The sequence below is a fragment of the Camelus bactrianus genome, chromosome 21 (genome assembly GCF_048773025.1).
Source record: "Camelus bactrianus isolate YW-2024 breed Bactrian camel chromosome 21, ASM4877302v1, whole genome shotgun sequence".
NCBI classification, from domain to species: Eukaryota; Metazoa; Chordata; class Mammalia; order Artiodactyla; family Camelidae; genus Camelus; species Camelus bactrianus.
Window position 1 is genome coordinate 13,051,574 of NC_133559.1, and position 17,607 is coordinate 13,069,180.

The window sequence follows — 17,607 nt, forward strand, 5'->3', positions numbered from 1 at the left end:
ACTGTTGGTGGGGATGCAAATTGGTATAGACACTATGGAAAATAGTATGAAGTTCCTCAAAAATTTAAAAGTAGAACTACCATATGCTTCAGCAATTCTACTTCTGGGTATATATCTGAAGGAAATGATATCACTATGTTGAAGAGGCACCTGCACCACCATGTTTGCTGCAGCAATATTTACAATAGCCAAGACATGAAAGCAATGTAAGTGTCCATCAACAGATGAAAGGATAAAGAATACATGGTAAGTATATACAATGGAATACTACTTAGCCATTAAAAAGAAGAAAAAATTTTTGCCATTTGCAACAACATGGATGGAACTTGAAAGCATTATGCCAAGTGAAATAAGTCAGACAGAGAAAGATAAATACTGCATGATCTCACTTATCTGTGGAATTAGAAAAAAAACAAAAATGAAAACAACCAAACTCATAGAAAATGAGATCAGTTTTGTGGTTGTCAGTGGTGGGGAATGAAGGGGTGGGTAATTGGCTGAAGGTGTTCAAACTACATCCTACTGAGCTACATAACTACTGGGGATGTAAAGTACAACATGATGACTATAGTTAACACTGCTCTGCGGTATATTTCAAGGTTGCTAAGAGTAGATTCTAAAAGTCCTCATCACAAGAAAATAATTTTTTTCTCCTTTTTTGTGCGTATGTCTATACTAGATGACAGATGTTAACTAAACTTACTGTGGTAATCATCTCATAATTTATACTAGTAAATCATTATGCTGTAACATTAAACTTATATAGAGCTGTATGTCAATTATATCTCAATAAAACGGAAAGAAAAAAAAAAAGGAAGAGACAGTCCTACTTAGATTCCTCAGGAATCTTGTTTCCTATACAGTGATTTCTGAAGTCTGACTACACTCTTGCTCTTGGGCTTTTTGTCATTTTAATACATTTCCCTTTTGTCATAAACTACTTGGTATTTTGTATTGTCTGCTACAGATGTCAAATAAATCCAGCCTTACAGGCAAAATTCTGTTGTCAAGTTCAGGGGAGCATGATGCCAAATATGAGTTTCGTGATTATGTGAGTAGAAACTGGACAGTGTGTGTGTGTCAGAATATCCACAGTCATCTCTGACTGTAACAGCATGGTGAGCGAGTGTGTTGTGCTTATCAAAAGAGGCCTAGACAGTGTAGGATCTCCCATTTGATTCCTACTGTCTTATTTTAGAAGATAGCATTTTGTCTATCTCCTCGAATAGTTAACCCACTGCACCAGCATCATTCATGAACATGTTCTAAATTGGAACCCCAATATTTCTGGACCCTCCAAGGCGTTAAGGGCAGAATTGGCTATGTGAGAGGCAGTGTAGCATAGTGGTTTCAGCACCGGGCTTTACAGTCAGACTGCTTGGATTTGAATTCTAATTCCACCACTTAGTAACTGATGCAGGATGCATAACTTTCTGTGCCTTCATTTTCTAGAAAGTGAGGATCATAATTATGATATTCGTCACATAGGGTTGTTGAGAGGATTAAATGAGGATATATACAGAGTGTACCTTGCACTTCGGGCACATAGTTAGGGCTCACTTTGCTATTTATTATTGTTCATATATAAGAATTCCAAACAAGATGATCTCTGCCCTTGTCTGGATGATATTGAGTCTGGATGGGGCACCTGGACCATTGGCAATCATCCTGGGACCACAAGAGCCAGGCTGTTTGCTGCAAAGGCCAAAGTGGAAAGAGAGAAAGAATCTGGGTCCTTGATAATGACATTGAGCTACTTAACCGACTGACCTAGGAGCCAGTGCCTCCCCTGGACTTGCAGTGGTGGGGAGAATGAATTTCCTCCCTGGCTAAGCTATTTGAGTTGAATTGAGGCTCATTTTTGCAGCAAAAATTATCCTGATAGATACACTGACACATGGCATTACATTTTTGAATTACTTCAGATACTACCTTAAGTGATTTTTTTTTTTAATGTAGTACATGTTACTCATCAGCAAACAGTGTGTAGATGTCGCCCCTGTAATGTTGAACTCCCACAGCTTTTTGGTTTCCCCATATCTTGACCTGTCAGCTTTGCTGAAGTCTCTCTACCACAGATTGATTATCTCTTATTTTCCTCTTATTACTCATTAAATAAAAATTTAAAACCCATGTTACAATTGTATTGATTATTGAAAAAACTAGTTTGGTGTTAAATTAATATGAGCATACCTATGACATGCAGGTAAACTTCTGAACTTTTTAAGAGGTGGATACAGAGAGTATTCTCATCTTACTGCTTCAGCTATTTTATATACTGGAAAACAGTTTTTAGATGCATCACTTTGTGTATAAATTGAAATACTCAGAAGTAAACAAAAGAAGAAAGAAAACCCTGAAGAATGCAAACAAATACCTCAAAAGGGGCTGAGACATCCCAATAAATATAAAAGGTAAACTTGGTAAGTATGGATTTTAGAAGAAGATGTGATTTTGTTCATTAAGCGAGTAAACCTTAGGTAACTTTTTTTTTCCCCATGCAGTTTGGTTTAGGTGAGTGGGCTTGAGCCTTCTTGGAACAACATAGGAGAAACCGAAGTTAAAATATCCTTCCTGCAACGAGGCTCGGTTGCTGGGCTGATTCATAACAGAGGATCATACTCCTCCATGTAAAGACAGATGTGTGAGGAGAGTGATGTTAAGGGAATCTGCTCCATCCTCATGAGAGAAACCTGGATTTACTTCCTGAGGGAACTAGCTTTGCTAGGTGTGTTCATTTTGTATCATTGCTGTAAATTACTACAAACTTAGCCCCTTAAAACAATACAGATTCATTATCTCAGTTTCCTTAGGTGGGAAATCAGGCAGCCTTGACTCTGCTCAGAATCTCACGAGGCCTCAATCAAGATGCTGGTAAGCCTGTGTTCCTTCTTAGACGCTCGAAGGGAGAATCCACATTTTTGCTCATTCCAGCTGTTGGTGGAACTCAGTTTCATACAGTTGCAGGATTGATGACCCCTTTACTTGCTGTCTGTTCCTTGATTCTATAGGCTTCCCATGCGTCTTGGCTTATGGCCCCTTTCCTCCATCTTCAGAGTCAACAATGGTGGGTCAAGTCTGTCTCACACTTCAGACCTCCCCTCTGCCTGCCTCTTCCACTGCACATCTGTAAGCAGCATTCTACCTTCTTCTACTTTTAAAAAGTCCTAGGATTCCATCGGACCAATCCAGACAACCCAGAACAACCCTCTTGTTTTAAACTCAACTGGTTAGCATCTTAATTTCATCTGCAAAGTCCCTTTTGTCAAGTAAATTAACATATTCACAGGATCCAGGGCTTAGGGAGGGTGGTCATAATTCAGCTACCGTTAGGGACATGATCAAAGGAAGAAAGAAAATCAAAAGAAGCGGAGACAAACACCAGGGAAAATCAGAAGAGAAAACAAAACAGCAGTGGTTAAGCGGTCAGTCTGAGGAAATGACAGATGTCTGCCTCGCTGCCCAGGCTGTTGGGGCGGGTCTGCCTTCTCTGCCACCTTTTTAACTGTGTTTCCTGGCCCTCAATGGAAGCCCAGCCCCTGCGGTGGGGAACAGTGATGCTCCTCAGAAGGAAGGGGACTATAATTATTGGCCGCTTTCAGCTCCAGCCACAGCACAACTGTGATACCCGTTTATGCCGGACACTCCTGAGGGCTCCACCGTGAGGCCGCTCTGACCTGTGAGCAGTGGGCCAGGAGCGGGTGGTAGTGGAGGTGGTGGTGTGTGGCAGCAAGAGATGGTTGTGTAGATGTTTTCCTTCTGGGCTTACAGGAAACATAATTGCACAAACTGAACCCCTCGTGTGGTGAGCAGGAGTCTGGAGGAGTCGGTGTGTCTCCCCCTGAAGTCTCCTGCAGGAGAGCAGTTTAATGCCATTACCTATCTCTTGCCCTCATCAGACCAAAGGGAGGAAAGCCAGAAAACTTCATACCAAGTGCTACTGAGAGAGTGCCTGACTCTCACCAGCTCTGTTCCTTGCAGCTCAGCATCCTGGTCCTGGTCCTAATCCTGAGGGCTGTCAGTGCATAGGGATGGAAGGACATCACTGATGGCAAGCTTGGAAAGGTCCCCTCAGGGCATCGGGGACTGAAGGACTTTTATTAAGATTGGCCCCTCCATTTCACTGATGTGGCGGTGGAGCCAGAATGCTTCCTGGATAGACTTCTTATTTCCTCCCTTGCATTCATTTCCTAGGGTTGCCGTAACAACGTATTAAAAACTGGGTGGTTGAAAGCAACAGAAATTAATTTTCTCACAGAGGCCAAAAGTCTGAAACCAAGGTTTTCGCAGGGCCACGCTCCCTCTGAGTCCTATAGGAAGACTCCTTCTGTGTTCGTTCTAGCTTTCTGGTGTCTGTTATAAATCCTGGTCCTTCCTTTGCAGGCAGCTACATCACTCCAAACTCTGTCTCCATCATCCCATGATGTTCTCCCCATGTGTTTTCACATGGTGTTCTCCTGTCTGTGTCACTTCTCATCTTCTTATCAGGACACCAGTCCTACTGGATTAAGGACCCATCCTACTCCGGCATGACCTCATGTTAACTAATTACATCTGCCACAGCCTTATTTCTGTGCAAGGTCACGTTCTAAGGTTCCAGGATGGACATGAATTTTTGGAGGACACTATCCAATCCAGTATACTTTCCTACTCCCCTCTTCTTCCACCTTCTCTTCCTCTTCTAAACCTCTGGGTGGGTTATGAGATGAGCTCCGTCTAAATGGGAACTGCAGAAATGAGCTCCAAGGCCCGCGGACAAACTCCAGAACACAGGAAGGTTTTATCTCAGTGAGCAAAACTCACCGACAGGCCCTGGCTGAAGACTGGGTAACCTCAGATGAACTGTTTCTTTTTTCATGTAGTCCCTCAGGGGCCAGGTTTAGAAGAGTCTGCATAAGGATATGTCTGGAATCTTGGCTGTTTTCTCTCCCTCTTCTCGTGGGGTGGCCTAGAGAGGATTCTGTTTGTGCTTTCCATTTTCTATTAACTATTGCTTCCAACAGCGTGGCTAAGAAGGCCTCACGTTACGTTGGAATCCGTGGTCTTTGAGATCAGGATTGTAACGCTATCCTAAAGTGTTCCTGGAAGGCAGGAGGAGAGATCATGCATACAGGTGGGCCCCAGTGGGCCTGTTGCCGGTAGATGTAACCGGTGTCCAGGTTCTTGTCCTGCCCCCAAAAGAATTTAGAGACAAGTCACAGTGGTTAAAAAGGTATAGTGAGGATTTATTAAAGGATGGACAGTACACTCTCAGGGGAGAGCAGGCAGGCTCAGGTGAGCAGCTGCCCAGAGTTTCTTTGGCAAGTTGTTTACATAGGGTGTAAAAATGAATGGGCGTATATTCATTAGGAAGGGAAGGGTCTGGGGTTGTATTCCCTAATTTTCATCCCAACTCCACCTTCCCAAAGGGAGGAGAGATTTTTGTCCTCATTCAGTCTGAATTGGAAGTGTCATGGTGTCGGTACATGATGGGTACTTTTAATCTGCAAGGCTAATTTTATTGAAATAAGGGCATAATGAACAAAAGGTTACATTCAGACCCTGGAGATTCCTGCCTTTTCCCACCTTTCTTTGCGGGCCTCCAGGCTGCTCATCACCCCAAAAGGTGTGACCACTTATCAGCCCAGAGGTTCCTGCTTTTCTTTCTTTGCCCAGGGACCCCTGGTGCTTACATGATGCATGGTTTCCTGCATTTGGACGGTGTCCCTCCTTTCTGCCCAATTCCTGCCATTTGGCCTGAGCCCCCCTTTCTCTGCTCATCTCTAGCTGTCTACCTGCTCTGACAGGACCGGAGGATTCTGTGTCCCAGGTCTGTCCTTAGTGACTCCTCAGGTTCTGTGACCTGGGCCAGAACTACACTTGCCAGGCTTCAACCCTCCGAGCAGTAACTTCTGCTATCCCTGCCCAGCAGCCTCGTGCAAGTTATTGATCATTCTAGCATCTTCAGGACTCCTGGGAAATGATCTGAGAAGGTCTGGGGAGTGCTGAGAAGAGGATGCCCCACTCCCAGCACACACACAGTCTCCCCCGACTCACACACGCCCCGCCCTCCACATAGGTGCTCTGGCCTCTTTTGCATCTTAAGGGCAGGGAAGTTGCGGGTACTTACTGCCTGGTGGATACGGATTTTCCTGGATAAAGTGCTCCCACCCCTTGTGATCCTGGACACCTTAGGAATTTGTCATATTCAGACATGGTGCTGTTTAAAAATATAGTGTTTTCATGGAAAATTCAAGGATCAGTAAGGCCTGCAATCAGGAGACTATTGCCCTTGAAAAAAACAGTTTATTACAGTTCCCAAGAGGAGGGGACACACAGGAAAACATAGGTCAGGAGTGTAAGAGCAGGGTGAGCTGGGAACTGCAGGCCACACCCTCCATTCTGGTTTCCCTGGGAAGGAACAGGCAAGGCAGGGTAAGCAGGTCTAGAATTGGCTGGTTTGAATAATTTCAGTGGGCTCTGGGACATAGGGGTTGTTCCTAGCTGTCTGGCACCTGGCCCTGGCTGGTTAGGGCGGGTGGGTAGTGGCTGGGAGTGTGAGATAAAGGAAGTATGTGAGATAAAGGAGGTCGTTAGGACTCTGGATTATTTGCCTTTTGCATTTAAATGTGAGCTGCTCAGTATCTCTAGGAATTGGCTAGCCCTGGGCAAGGCAGTCCCTCTAAAGGCTCAGCAAATCCATTTGACTAACCCGAGGCAGGGAGTGGTTGCATGGTTAGTCCTGAGAGGTTTTGTGGACACAAGACCATTGGTTTAATATATTTAATTAATTAATGTCTGCCCAGATGTACTAATGGCAGAAGTCTAAGGGGTCTCTCCCAAGTATAAAATATGTACCTGGGGACTTCAGAGACAATGCAGCTGCCTGACTGGCTAACAGAGGAGTAACTCCACTGATACATACACAGTTTACAGTGGACCCCTCCCTAGCACTTGAAATTTAGGTAGAATTGCCTCCACTCCCCAAATCCATGCCCTGGAGAAACTTCTCCAGTGTTTCTGTAAGTTCCTAAGGACTTACTTTTTCACCATCTCCTCTGCCTCCAAGTCCCTGTGCCCCACATGCTCTCCTAATACTGCCCTTGCAGACCTAGAAAGCAATACTGCAACACTTTTCCTAATGCCTTTCCCTGACAAAATAAAAATTCACTCATAAGGAAGGATTGGTGAGCAAGGTAGAATTTCCTGAAGATTTGCATAGGAGGTAGGGGCAGAGGGGTTTGCCTTGCACACTCCACAACAAATGACTTGGAAATATATTTAGACATTCTGATTGCCCACAGTGCCTTTTTAGCCAACTAATATTCCAAGAGAATTCTCTGGCATCCTTACTCCTTTCCCACAAGCAGAGTCATATCTCCCTTCTTTGTACACAGTGATATGCAAATTAATCAGCCAAACAAATAAGCAAAAAAAAAAAAAAAAACAAAAGAGACAAAAGGAGACAAGAAAACTCAAAAAACATTACGTTGTTGACTTGTATATCAAATGTAGTGATAGGTTACATTTAATAAGATTCTGAATACTGCAAATTAAAAAGTGTGACATGAATTACTAAATATTCTCCAAATACCCCTAAATTGGAAAAATCATCAAGAGCCAAATAACGACAAAATTGGTGAACGATATGAATCATAAACTCAAATATATTAGTAATTGTATTAAATGTAAATGGACTAAGTGCTCTAGTTAAAACACAAAAATTGATGGATAGGATTAAAATAAACAAAATCTAACTTTGTAGCGTTTACTAAAGAAACACATAAGACACATGAACACAGAAATTCTGAATGTGAAAGCAGAGAGAAAAATTATAGCATGTAAATATCAACCAAAAGAAAAATGGAGTAGTTACATTAATATCAGACAAAATAGAGCTTATGACAAAAGTATTAATGAAGAGGTTTACCTTCCAATGAAACAGATTTAATATATAATGTATCATATAATTATGAGTAACATATAACATTGAAACATTTGCATGAGATGTTCAACACTTTATTATAAAGCAGGCTTTATTTTAGATGGTTTTGCCCAACTGTAGGCTAATGTAAGTGTTCTGAGCATGTTTGAGGAAGGCTTGGCTAACCTATTATATTCGATAGATTAGGTGTATTAAATGCATATTTGACTTACAGTATTTTCAACTTACGATGGATGTAACTCCATCATAAGTCAAGGAAGATCTTCACCACATTTTCTTTATGCATTCATCCTTTGATGGACACTTAGGTTGCTTCCATATCTTGGCTATTGTAAATAATGTGCAATAAACATGGGATGCCTGGCACAAAGTTAAGTGTTCAGTAAATGTCATATGTTCTCATTAATATTGTTATTTAAAGATAGTTAAAAATGTATGTATCCTGTACTTAATATGAAAACTACAAATGGAACGTTTTAAATTTCTTGTTATAACATAAAACAAGTGGAGTTGATTTTGTAAATATGGATCTTGATGTCTTCTTGGTGGATATTTGGCTCTATGGAGAAAAAAGATTTCCTATATTTGCTATTGGTCTTCAATATGTAGATGTTGGCTGGACCTCAGTGGATGACAGCCCTAGATATGATAAGAAGGATGAAATTCTCTCTAATGTTTGCAAACCTTAGGCTCCTGGTACCTGCTTTATCAGTTCTCCAGGGGAAATCTTTTCTCTCATTTCAGAGGTGAGAACACCATAGGTCTTATACAGTCCATTTGTCAGTCTTTGGCTTGATGTTCTCAGTTGAGTTTTAAAGACTATAGGCCCTCTACATTTCTGCTCTTCAAGAAACTGCTAAGCTCTTTCTGACAAAACTTTGACCTTGCAAATGCAGTAAGAATCTGACATGATATTTTTGATATTTGACTGCTAACAGCTTTTGAGCCTCACCTCATCCTTTTCACTTCTGCCCCACATCTGGGCAAGTTGATCAAGCTAATAAGATAGCCTGGGTGCTCCCTCCTTTGTCACAAGCAAGACGTTCAAAACACACAAGCCTCTGACCAAGTGCAGGAGCACTAACACTGGCCCCACCCTGATGTACTGCAAAAGCCCCAAGCCGGTCTCCTTTGTCCAAAGTGCGTTTGAAAACGTAAATAAAACCAACAAATCGCTTAAGTGCTAATTAGTAAAAGTTTATAAACTGGGAGCACTCAAACCAAAACACGGAATGAGGCTTAGAGGTATATTGTTATAAAGCTGCTTATACAATGTGAAGGCAATGAGTGTTTATCCTTCACAGTGATCTGTTACAATATTAGACTTTTCTTAAATGAAGGAGAATTGAGTAGTGGTTACCTCATATCAATTTTGGGAAACAATTTAAGTTTCGTTTATGATTCTCCAAGAAGGCATAAGCAAGAAGTGACCCAAGTCAAGTTACCACATTCATCTTGCAAAAATCAGGTTTTGCTTAAATGACTAAAATGGTTTTGCCCTCTCAGCGAATTTTCAAGACTTGTCTCTGTTTGTGTTTGACTTTAACACTTTCTTGCTCTCTCCACTCATTTTCAGGCCAGCTCTGGAAGATGGTTCTGCTCTACCCAGAAAGTCTCATTATGTAAGTAGTAAACCTTTCAGATCCTCTTGGGGTGTGTGTGTGTATGTGTGTGTGTGTGTGTTTTTGTGTGTGTTTGTATGTTTGTGTGTGTGTGTGGCATCATTAGCCTGACATCTGGATCTGGGGTGGAGGTCCATCCTGTTTCTATAGAGTAAATACAGGGGCTGTGCCTGTGTCTCTGAGTCTCTGAGCCTGTGCTCAATCCCTCACCAGCAGCAGATGACAAGCATCCTAGGGGAAACCTGCTCACTTTCTGTTCTGACGTTCATGCTCATGTTTTAATTTAACAAACTTTAAACGTCACTTGGAGGAAATAAAATCGAGTGTGTGTGTGTGTGTGAGTGTGTGTGTGTGTGTGTGTGTGCATGTGATGTCATTTATGTGACCTTCATTTTTCCATGACATGACACAAGAGAAATTCAAGTCAATGAAGAATACTTTAAGGATTTTCCACCTGGTATATTGGTATAATATTTGGGGAACAGGATAACTTTGTAAATGCCTATCAAAGCCTTAAATGTACAGGTGTTTGACCAAATACTACTAGTTCTAGGAATTTAACCTAAAGAGAGAGCTGGATAGACTTTAAAAAAATATAAGTATGAAAATTTTTATTGTCACATTATTTATTGAGAAAAACTTACAGTATAGTTTTATGTAAATCAATATATACATTCAATAGAATACCAGGTAATTATAAAAGGATTATGAGTATATGCTTTCATGGATGTAAAAAGATTCCCAGGATTTTTTTTTTGAGCTACAAAATGTTGCAGATCAGCAAATCAGATGATTCTACCTATGCACATAGGTGTGTGGTTGTGTGTGTGTGTGTGGGTGTGTGTAAATGCTTATGTGTATGTGGATATGTGTATGCACAGAGAGAAGCCTAGAAAAGATTTTGCCAAAATATTGACAAGGATCATTTATGAGAGGGTTTCTGCTTTCTGCTTTATGAGTTTATATTTTGTTTATTCTATGAACTGCTGTAAAATGTAAGTCTTATTTTCTGGAATTTGGAGAATTCCCAAAGACTTCTTTTTTTTTTTTTCCCAAAGACTTCTTAAGAGCCTTTCCTACCCGTTTCTTCAATTGCCATTATCCTCCTCAGTGAGGACACACCCTAAGTCAGGGCTCAGGTTCTCCTCACCTGCAGCCTTCCTATGACTGTAGGAAGTCCCTCCACACCCCAAGTGGTGAATCCCACGCATCTCCTAATATCCACTCCATTTTGACTCTGCTGATTGTAAAGGCAGACCCACTTCCAACTTTCTACACTCACGAAGTCACCTACATAGTGTTTTGCACGTTGGTGTTCTCTGCACGCTCTGTCAGGCTGTGAGATCAGGTAGCATTTCCTGTCCACGGCTACCACATAGCTTTCTGGTCGGCGCTATACGCTGTTAGGTCAACTCTCCCTGTGACTTCCTTCCTTTATTTCTAGCCTTCTCCCATAGTATATTCATTTAGATCGTGAAAGCATAGAACTTGGCATATTGCCATTCTCACCCAGCAAAGAAGGAAGTGTAGCTCATCTCTAGGGAGCAAAATGACAAGATTTCACACGTCAGGATCTACTGCCAAGCCCTCAAGTGCCCTGCGTGGACACTGTATAACACAGTCCCAAGGTGACCGCCTTGAACATATTTCAGTGGAACTGGGGACATTGGTAAGAGAGGGAACATAACAACATATTAACAATTTGATCTTGGACAAGTTATTTAATAAGGAACTCCAGTTTCTTTCCCCACAAAACAGGGATATATTACCTAGTGGAGATGGCTTTGCGAAGGATACATGAGCTAATGCACATGGCTTGTCTGGACATCACATAGGTACTACAGAATCAATATACCCTAAACAGAATTCATTATCTTTCCTCTCTATCTGTCTGTGCCTCCTGCCACTGAAACTTGCTGTCCTTCTCCTTCTTCCTTTTTTTTCCCCCCAGTTCTCACCACTAGTTCATAGCACTGCTCTGATCTCATTTCCCAAACCAAAAACTGTGGAGTCATCTGAAACTGCTTCCTCTCCCACACCTCCCACACCTCCCACAATTAGCCTGCCACTGAGTTCAGTCACTTCTGCAGCCTGTCATTCATATCCATCCCATCTTCGTCATCTTCACTGCCATCAGCTTGGCTCATGCCCTTTCCTTTATCCTGAATGGTTTCAGTTAACTCCCCCTAGATCACTCCACATTCCTTTCAAACCAATTTCCACCCACTGTCTTAATAGATGATTTAAATAATTTAATCAGGTTCTTCCCTGCTTACAATCATTCAAGGTACATTATGCAAAGCCCTTTATAATCTGGTCTTTCTCTCCCTTTATATTGTCATCTCCTGCTGCTTTTAAATCTACACACCCTATTTCTCAGCCTTGCCCAGACACACTGGGACACTTTAAATCTGGGATCTTTGCACATGACATACACTGAAGCTGCTGCTGTGTTCTCATTCCCTTGTCTGATACCTCCTACTCTTCACACAAGTTCATTTGAGGTGTCATCTCCTCTCTGAGTCCCTCTTTTAAACTGCTTCTAGGCAGTCTGTACTACCTCCTCTGTGTTTTCCTAGTAGTTGGGCAGACTGTATTATGGTACCTATTCACCCATCATCCATGCATACAATTCATGCAGCAAATATTCACTGATCAGGTCATCTTCCTAGGTTTGAGAACTCAGATAAGTAAGAAATAATCTCTGCTCTCAAGGAATTCATTGGCCCAGTGAGAAAAAGAAAACATATACACATATTGCTATAATACTAATGTGCTAAGTACAATGATAAAAATATTCATAGGGTAATAAAGGAATACTTAACACTGTTTGGTGGGTGGGATGCTCCTGGAGAGAGTGGTCCCAGGGCTCTCAAAGCCTCACTTGCCTCATTTAGAAAATGAAAAAAAAAAAAAAAAAAAAAAGAAAATCTACTGCATATGAGTGCTGAAAGGATTGAGGGAGAACATTCACGTGCTTGGCATTTAGTTAAGTCTTCAGTAAATGTTAGCTGATTCTCAAAGAATGATTAAGAGTTACCCTATGGAGGGGAAGGAGAAATAAGGGGTGGGAGGAAGAGTATTCAGATAGCCTAGCAGGAGCTTGGAATGTAGATGAGAGACCACAGCACAGGGAAAGATGTAAGCACTTTACAGTTGTTGGGGTCTTAGCTGCAAGGCAGGGAGGGGTAAGAAAGAGGCTGAAGAGACAAATCAGACAATGGCAGGTCCTCATAAGGCTTGCTAAGGATCTTGGATTACTCCATCTGTTATGGGATGCCCCAGAAGTAGATTAGAATGCTGTCAATAGCCAGCCTGATTCTGGTTATGGATAATTAATAAAGAGAACATCCTGCAATTAGATAAAAGATGTGTGGGAATTTGTTAATGATGTTATAAGGGGTCCACAAGGCTCAGTGGAAAGGCATGTAAGAAAAGGGAAGAAGAACTGGGTCCCAGAGGAAAAGACAAAGAAGAGAAATGAAGTCCCAAGTAATAAAATTGCTTCAATGCAGAAGCAGGTTGAGACCCCAGGTGGTAATAGAAGTAGAGGCTTGGTAGTAATTTCATTGCCTGGCCTGGCATATATGTGGTGGCCCAGGTAAGAAATGGTCCCAGAAGGTCAGAGGTTTCATGTGTAGATGACAACGCTGGCACAGGAAGATGGGCAAGAGTTGGAAATTCTAAGTATATAGTAAGATACAATATTATAATTATTTGTTTAAACTCACTTTCCTGCACTAGACCCAGAACACCTTAGGGCTACCTGTCTCATCTCTGTATCCCCAGAGAGAAATATATATCTTCTTTGTAAGATTGACACACTTGATTTTAATTTCCATAGTCAGTAAAAGGTAAAAATTTTCAGTGGTCCACATTTTCTTGGGAGGCTAAAGTGATTATCCACTCAGCTTTGCTTTCTACACTAGGCTCTAAGTAATCACTCTGGTAGCATAGTTCTGGCGTTTTGGCCTGATATCAGATGAATTTTAGCAAAAGCAAGTCATTTGAGGAATTTTGGCCTTGCTTATTCATCTAAATGATAGTGATTATTTATACTTACCTTAGTAGACCCAGAGAGACAAGAATGAATGATACATGGTAAAGCCTTTTATAAATCTAAATAAAATGTAAATAGTATTAGCATTTTAAATATGGCAATCAGGGGTGGCAGAATGCATGTAAACATTGGTCTCTGAGGTTGAAATTTCAAAAAAAAGCTTCTTGCCTTTTCCATACTAAATAAACAGACATCTGGAGGAGACGTCTTTCTCCCACGGCTGCCTTCTCTGCATCCCCGCACCCCCCGCCCCCGGCTTCCTGCAGCCCTTCTCTTCACCCCCACTCCTTCTGCTGCTCCACAGAGTCTGCTCCTGTGGGCTTTGCACCAGGAGGGAAGGGCAGGTGGAGGAGACTGGGCAGACACATTCCTCCCATCCCCTCCTGGCAGTATTGATCCATTTCTCATTCTGCTCATTTGGGCTGCAAAGCCAGTCAAGTGCAATGCCTTTCCCACTTGGCTATCAGTCCTACATTCAGCATAAGGTTCCAAATGTGTGGAATACAGGACTACTCACGAGACACAGAGGCACAGGACGCCTGGCATAGACTCGCTGTCTCTTAACAGAAAGTTGCCATCCACCCCTTCCTCGAGCAGCAGGGTCTCACAGTCTCGCTTGCACAGAGGGCCGTGGTAGTAAGGCATATCCATGCGGAGCCCTCTCGTATCCCAGGATGATTTGAACATCTTCATTGTGCATTCTGAGTGGAAGATACCTAAGGTTGAAGAGATCTGCAAAGAAATCCTAAACTCACTCAGCGTTTATTGTTGCTATTAACAATTCTGACATTATTATATATATTTAAAACTATATATATATATTAAAATATATATATATTTCCAGGATAAAACAAACACATTTTACACTAGTGCTGTTAGGAACCAAGACTTTCTCTTGTGAAAGAAAGAGATATGTTCAAGATGAAAGAATTTAAGCAAAAATTGGAAAAATACACACAAATTTTTATTTCTTTTTTTTAAAATATGTATTTCCTAATTCCATCCAACTGAAAGGGTCTGTAAGCAGTGACAACTCAATATCAACAAGTATGGGTAGAGACAAAATTGTGGTGTCTAAGTACCATTCCCTCATTAAAGGAATCAGGGATCTTTTGAGGAATGGCTGCTTTTATGTTTGTGGAAGGTTATAAACAAGGTGAGCCTAGAACACCTTCTTGTGCAAGAATTCAAAGAAATTAAAAGATGCAGCCATGTCAAAAGAGCAAAGGAGCCAGCATGAAGGGTCTCATATGGGCCAGAGACGAGAAAATTTAAGCATCAAAATATTAATTGCAGTTGGCATACATTGCATATACAAAAATTTATGAGTTTATAAGGATACTTAAAAGAAAAAGAAAGAGTGAAAGAGAATAAATCTCCTTCCAAAAAACAAAAACAAAGGAGGAAGGGAGGCACACCAACTTCTCTGGATCAGAAGATAGTTATGAAGTCCAATAACAAAACGCAGCGCAAAGACTTTGGTAAATCGTACCAGTTTTCCTGAAGTGGGATCTTCATATCTGTGAACTCTTTCTGACTTTAAGGACAGAATCTGAGGTAGGTGTAAAGGCCAATCAAGAGAAGCTAACAAGGAAAGTATTTAGCAAAAATGATCAGCATGGGATCTACCAGAAGTGGTTTGCAACACAAACGTCCTGCTCTTTCCGTTTTCCTCTTGTTTCCTCGAGATCTTCAGGGCAAACCAGCTCAGTCCTGCCAGCATGAAACCTGCTCAGCTCCTCCTCCTGCTGCTTTTCCAGTCTCAAGGTGAGTGGGTCACAAGCTCCTCCCCTGTAGCCTGACCTTCCAAGGGGCAGAGGGCCCAGGTGGGCACTGCCCAGAGGGCCTTTTCTGGAACTGAGAGCCCCTTGTCAGAGAGATTGAGAGACCAAGCAGAAAAAAAAAAGTTGAATGACTCAAGGATGTAAGAGAGAAAGATTGATCAGAGTGTGAAGGAGAGAAAGGAGGAGGAAACGAGTAGGGGGTACATAGAATTGTTGGGGGTACACTGGGAATGTCAGCGTTGAAAGCAACCTGGAAGGCTTTATATTTCATCTCTATTGTTTTATAAAAGAAGCGTCAAGGCCTGGAGGAATCTCCGGGCTCCTCCAAAACTTCACAGGAAGAGGCAGCATCCGGACTGTCATCTAGAGGTCTTTAGACCATGCACTACTGAGCCACCAGAACAGCAGTGATATTGAAACCCTGGCTGTGACCTGGGGGAGCATTTCATAAAATAGGAAGTCATGAGAGTCAAACTTTAGGGATAAGGAAAAAGAGGGGGTTGGCAGGGTGAGATGGGCCCTGACTTCCCCTGCAGTCTCCCTTCTAATCTTCCAGGGCCAACAGCCCTCGGCAGGAACTCAGCCTTTGGGATGGAGAACGTGATCCCAGCTTTGCCCACTTCCAGCTCTAGCCATAGCACCACTGCTGTGTCCCACACTCTTTGGGGCCCCTAGCTGGGAGAGCTGTGAATGACTGGGAGACTTAAGGGAAAGGGAGGGTATCAGGGCCAGTTTTTATGGTCATTTCTTTCTGTGTTCACAGTTTCACAAACCAGCTCAACCCCACAAATTGTGAATGGGGCTCTGGGGGAGTCAGTAATGCTTCCCCTGAAGTTTTCTGCAGAGAAGAGGATCATGTCTATCATCTGGCTTCACAACGGAATATCTATCGCCTTCACACAGTTAGAAGGACAAAGTTCACTGACATATATAACTGATCCAAAATGGAAAAATCGATTGAGTGTCACTGACTCCTACTCCTTGCAAATCAGCAACCTGACAATGGCAGACGCAGGATCTTACAGCACCCACATAACCACAATGACCTCTTCAGTGGTGTCCACTTATGATCTGAGGATTTTCAGTGAGTATGGGCATAGAGGACCAGCTCTCAACCGGCCAGGGTGAATAGGGTCATCCTGTAAGCCGGCGGGTGGGGGCTAGATGACCCTTGGTAAAGACTGTCCCTTGGTTTCACTCTTTTGGCCGGTCCAGAACCTCTCCTAGGTAGATCTTTTTCTTCCCTTTTCTAATTCTTTTTTTGTCCTCTTCAGTTACCAGCAGATTCTGGCTGATGGCTGTGGTTGTGGCAGGTTGAAAAACATCACACAACTTGCTGCTTAGGGGCTGGGAATGGAAGGGTCAGGAATCCTTTTATCCAAAGGGGTGTGGATTCCTTGCTCTGTTCTCTCTCCTTTATTCCCTGAGTCCTCTCCTCCTGGGATGTCCTGTAATGCCCCTTATTGCTCTTTGTATCTTTTAAAACTATTGCTTCAAACAGAGAGACTGCCAAGGCCTCAAGTTCAAGTGGATTCCCTCTCCTGTGAGCACAGCACCTGTATTGTCACCTTGAGGTGTTCTGTGGAGGAAGGAGGAGAGAACATCATATATGAGTGGACAAAAACAGGACCAAGGACTGTTCTGACCCAGGAAGGATCAGTCCTCAGTGACTCCTGTAATTGGAACTACACCTGCACAGCTACGAACCCTGTTAGCAACAGCACGTCCAGCCTCAACCTTGTTCAGCAGCTTTGTGCAGGTAACTGGTCCCTTCAAGCCTTTCTAGGACTCCTGGGGAATACTTTGAGAATCATTAGAAGGGCCTGGAGAAGATAGATGGTCAGCTCTCAGCACCTGCCAACAACACCCCTTCCACGTATCCACACCTGCTCTGTTCTCACTCACTCTGCTTTCTCTCGTTCAGGTTCCAAGGCAACTACAGGCACTTTCTCACCAGTGACATGGATTCTCCTCGGGAAGGGGCTTCTCCTTGTATCCTGGGGGTTCTAGGAACTTGGCACTTCCAGACACAGGTACTCAGTAGACCTCTCAAGTCAATTCAGGGCAGTGAAATCACTAGTGCCCCAGAATAGTCAGGCTGTGTCCTGGATGAGGCCGTCACTCCTCCATAGCTCAGTTGAGTCCCATTTACTGACATGTATACCTTTCAAGGTGCACTGCTATATATTTTCCAAGGCCAGTTTCATATCCTGGCAT

The 17,607-nt window shown here is 42.5% G+C and overlaps 1 non-coding gene across 1 annotated transcript; it reads left to right on the top strand.

Moving 5' to 3' along the window:
• Positions 1-3,710: 3,710 nt before the first annotated feature.
• Positions 3,711-16,222, top strand: LOC105068034 (uncharacterized). Its single transcript, XR_012501351.1, has 3 exons — positions 3,711-9,546; positions 15,303-15,373; positions 16,154-16,222. It is a non-coding gene; the product is annotated as an uncharacterized LOC105068034 (transcript).
• Positions 16,223-17,607: the final 1,385 nt, after the last annotated feature.